This window comes from Mustela lutreola, chromosome 2, assembly GCF_030435805.1.
Source record: "Mustela lutreola isolate mMusLut2 chromosome 2, mMusLut2.pri, whole genome shotgun sequence".
Lineage (NCBI taxonomy): Eukaryota > Metazoa > Chordata > Mammalia > Carnivora > Mustelidae > Mustela > Mustela lutreola.
The window spans coordinates 73,282,633-73,287,434 of NC_081291.1; the positions used below are offsets into that span (position 1 = coordinate 73,282,633).

At 52.4% G+C, this 4,802-nt stretch overlaps 1 pseudogene; it reads left to right on the plus strand.

Annotated features, from left to right (window-relative positions):
• Positions 1-1,364: 1,364 nt before the first annotated feature.
• On the plus strand, positions 1,365-1,483 carry LOC131826054 (5S ribosomal RNA; annotated as a pseudogene).
• The last annotated feature ends 3,319 nt before the right edge of the window (positions 1,484-4,802 follow it).

Here is a 4,802-nt window from a genome sequence, read left to right on the forward strand (position 1 = left end):
TCGGCACCGGGCATGGGCTCTGGCTTCCAGAACAATGCTAGACGAATGGTGGCTTTCCCCGCCCTGTTGTTCCTAAGAGTGGAGTGCATGGCAGCGTGCTGCCCCTCCTGAGGCAACCAGGCGTTCATTGAACGGAACCTTCTGCACACACCTCGGTGTCCTAGGTGAGGTGCTTTCCGATTTCCTCTTGCCCCCTACGCACTGTGCGCTACACGGGTGTTCCTGCGCAAGCCCATGTGTGCGGCTGCACCATCTCTCGCTGCTGCTATCAGAGCCAAAAGGCCCCTTCGCCACAGACGTGTTTCGCGCTCACCGGGAAGCACCAAACACGTTCCCCGAGCTGTCCCACACACTTCGGCAACACCTGCCTCTTGCAGACGGAGGCTGCTTCAAGGTCCCCAATCTTCACTCCAGTGTCGCCCCTGGGCCTTAAGACCAAGCCCCCTCCCTGGCTTCCAAGCTTAGGTTAAGAAGCCGATGCCAAGAGCCCTATGCAAGAAACGCTAAGACGCCTTCCTGTCAGCAAAGCCGTTTCCACGCAAGTAGCTCATGAAGAGGGACAGCCGGTGTGATGCCTGTGTGACAGCATCTGGGAGGTGCGCTGTGGGAACCCATGAGGAGGAATCCAGTCAAGGACGCATCCCTCCATGAGCTACTGCCTCCCAGTCTGGCTGGAGGGCTAGGCAAAGTACCTGGTGCAGGATGCGGAAAGGAACACACCCTGGGCTCTGAAGAAGCAGTTCTGTAGAGCACTCCTCTCCAGGTGCGTCTTTTGTCACTAGGGCCCACCTCTCTCCCAAACTATCTCAGAGCCAGGGAGACTGCCTTGGGATTAAAGGGCAGGGCTGCAGCTTCTGGACTGGGATGTGACAACGTCCCTGTCCTCGGTGGGCTGGAAGCCAGGTGGGTTAGAGAAGAGGAGAGAGCCAAGCAGAGCAGAGCAGAACAAGGAGAGGAGAAGAGAACAAAGGAGAACAGAGGAGAGGAGAGGAGAGGAGAGGAGAGGAGAGGAGAGGAGAGGAGAGGAGAGGAGAGGAGGAGGGAAGGCCAGGTGGCCGGCTGGGCCAGGCCCAGGGCGCTGGGTGGGCGCTGGGGGGCGCTGAGGACACAGCGCGCGCGCCCCGAGGACGCACCCGGTTGCCACCTGGGGAGGCACACTGAGGCCGGGCTAGGGAGTCCCGGGATGGGAGAGTGCCTGGACCGACTTTGGCGAGGCCCCGGTGCCGCAGGCATTTGGGCCCCTGGGCGGGCGGGCTGGGAGGCAGGCGCCAGGCCCAGGGCAGGCGGAGAGGGGAGTCGCAGCTCGCGCCGGGGCCCAGGAACCGCGCATCAGGCTCTTGGGGAGGCCAGCTGCCACAGTAGGCATCTATGGCCATACCACCCTGAATGCGCCGGATCTAGTCTGATCTTGGAAGCTAAGCAGGGTCGGGCCTGGTTAGTACTTGGAAGGGAGACCGCCTGGGAATACCGGGTGCTGTAGGCTTTTTTTTCGCCCCCAAACGCTTGTCTTTGGCCTTCCTCTTCTCTCTCCCCCTTCGGCCTCCCTCCCTCTCCCTTGGCCGCCACTGCTCTGAACCCTGGCTAACGCCGCGGCCTCCCAACAGTCCCTGAAAGCCTCAGCCCCTGAGCCCGGTCCCCTCAAGCCCCTTAACCCCTGACCCCTGGCCACCCCAGCCCCAGCATCGCGGGACCCTGGCCCCAAAAGGGCGGCCCGTTGTATGGGCGGCCGGTCAAAACCCTGCCTTTCCGCCTCCACGGCAGGAGGCTCACCAGCGCTTCAGCCGGCCGCCATGGGGGGCTGCTGGTAGGGCGGGGCAGTGTTGGAGGGGGCTCGGGGGCCAGAGGAAAGGAAAGGGGGACCTGGGTGAGGACCATGGCCATGGACGCGGGGAGGGGTGTGGGGGAAATGATGGGAGTCTCCCTGCTGTGAGAAAAGAGAGATTGGAATTCAGGAAGGCTGGAGGTGCAGTCCTCCTCCAGCAGCGCATCCACACATGGGAGAAGCCCTATGAGTGTAAGGAGTGCGGGAAGGCCTTCAGCTGGAGCTCCGTGTTTCTCCAGCACCAGCGGCTCCACACAGGGGAGAAGCTCTTCAAGTGCAAAGAGTACTGGAAAACGTTCAGCTGTAGCTCCCGCTTTACAGTGCACCAGCGCATCCACACTGGGGAAAAGCCCTACAGCTGCCAGGAGTGCGGGAAGGCCTTCAATCAGAAGGTCACCCTGGTCCAGCATCAGCAGCTCCACACTGGGGAGAGGCCTTACGAATGCAGGGTGTGCGGGAAAGTCTTCAAGTAGAGTGCAAGTTTCACTCAGCACCAGAAGTTGCATGCTCGCAAGAAAGCCACACAAGTGGCAGGGCCAGCCACAGTTGGACCCCATTGCCCTGCTTCTGGCCACCCCTCTCTGCCTGCCCAGCATGAGCACTCTGCCCCCTCCGTGCCAGGGGCTGCCCCATCTTCCCCACGCCCCGCGTTCCTTCCTCCCTCCCTGCCTCTCTTCATGCTGCTCCCCTCCTCTGATATGGCTAGTCCTTCCCCTGTTCAAGTAGTGCATTTCTTTCTCCTGGGAGCCCAAATCCTCCCCATGAGCTCCTTCATGGGCTTGACCACCCACCCACTTAGAGTTATCAGTTTCCCTGAGCTCCTGACCATGCCTGTGTTGTTTGTCTTCTGGGTCCGTGTGGTCATTATTGTTTTCCCAACTCTATTTATGTTCTCACGGTGTTTGAGAACCATGTTTGATTCTAAAACTTCTATCCCCTGGGTAGAAAATGCTAGGAGTTGTCCTTTATGGTGTCCAGTTTGGGCCTGTACCATCAGTCTGCACCTGCCTTCCTACTACATTAGGTAGAGTTTACAGAACATTTGGGAGCTTAAGGATATGGCATTCCAATGGCATGGCCTGTTGTAATTTAAGAAATAGGGAAGATGCAAAGCCCATGGGAGGAGGTAAGCAGAGAAAGTATCTAGTGATGGCTTTCAGGAATTATGGAGGGCCATTTGGTGGGGCAGGAGCAAGGCTCACTATGTAGAATGGGAGCCTGGGACTTCTTATTACCTCAATAATGACCATGATGAGGATCCTGTGTAACCAAGCAATAGACCAAGGAAATAACCAGTAGAAAGAATATGAAGTGATGAGTCAGCATTGATAGCAAGAATGTAGATTGTCTCTAAACTTGATTGGAAGGGGATGTGGTTCTCTTTTGTGGTTCTCTTTTTCTCTTTTTGTTCCTTTTCTATTCCTGTACACTTCCTTGTTTAATTTCAGTGCCCACGCAAACACATTGGTACGAAAAGTGATCTGGGACCGTGGGTTAGAGCACAGGTGCCTAGATGTAGCCATCTCAATTCTACATGGAGCAAACTTGTTGGCCTCAGACTGATGAGCCTCCGAGGGAAGGAGAGAAACCTAACCCTGTCTTGCTGTAGCTCCTGCCTCAGAGGAGAGCTCATAACTAACCATACACACACTCAGATGTGTTCTCACATCTACTCCACATCCTCTGTGATTAAATCTGCATTTTTGAGTCCTGGTACTTTTAAGTTAATTTTCATAATTAACACCAAGAAGTGTTTGTGGACACTAATCTTTTTTTTTTTTTTAAGATTTTATGTATTTATTTGTTTGTGGTGCATGAGCTGAGTGAGGTTGGGGGGATGGTGAGGCAGAGGGAGAGGATGAAGGAGAATCACAAATCACAAGCAGACTCTGTGCTAAATGCTGGTCAGATGCAGGACTTGATCTCAAAACCCTGTGTTCATGACCTGAGCTGACACCAGGAGTCAGATGTTCAATCAACTGAACCACCCAGACACCTCCTGTTGGTGGGTACTAATCTTACCAGATGTTATGATGTCACTGGTTTGACCATACTTCTCTGATGGTATGGACCCTGATCCTTCTTGCAATCACTGCCTCAGGACAGTGTAGAAGCATGGAAAGGTACTTTAAAGTTAAGCAGGAATAGAGCACTAAGGAAAAGATATGTATACTGTTAGGATAACACCTTACAATTATGTCTGCAAGGGAGGGCATAAAGAAGCATTTCGGTCTGGGCTTTGGTTAGACTTATTGAGATATACTTAATAGGCCTTACCCTTTTAAAGTAGGCAGTTTGGTGAGTTTTGACAAAAGAATATAGTTGTGTAACCAAGATAAAATTTCCATCACCCTTAGCATAGGGAGAAATTTAAATGGTTTGTGGGATGTTGGTGGTTTTTCTTTATTTTCTTGCTTGATAAGGTTTGTGTAATATATAGAATTCAGGAGAAGAAAAGGCAGAACCAAACTTAACCTTCCCAGCTATAGTCGAGCTTCCAGACTATGCAAAATGCAAAGATCCCTCTCCTAGTATCACTGTTAAGGAAAACAGTCAAAATGTAGGAAAATGACAATGACTGGTTTCTTCATCATTATTTCTCTCACACACACATGTGATATATATAAAAGTGTCTTACTTATTTCCCACAAGCCCCAACACATCCTCAGGGTTTCTGGGAGGATTATAGCAAGGAAGGAAGTGGAGGGAGGTGAGAGCCTCTGAAGATAAGCAGAACTTCTCAATGTAGTTCAAGATTAGAAGGAAGCAAGGAGTGTACGGAAAAATAAATATCAGCTCTGGGCCGAAAAATGGCTTTTGATTCCTCACAGCCAATAGATTTATGGGTTTCTGATGATGGTGACTATTATTGTCTCATTTATTTTTTTCTTTTATCATTAATTCAGCAGGCAGGTAGGGTTCCCCACATTGTTGTGATACAGGCTCCATAGAACTTAGTAGGTGTCAAAGGCTGACTGAT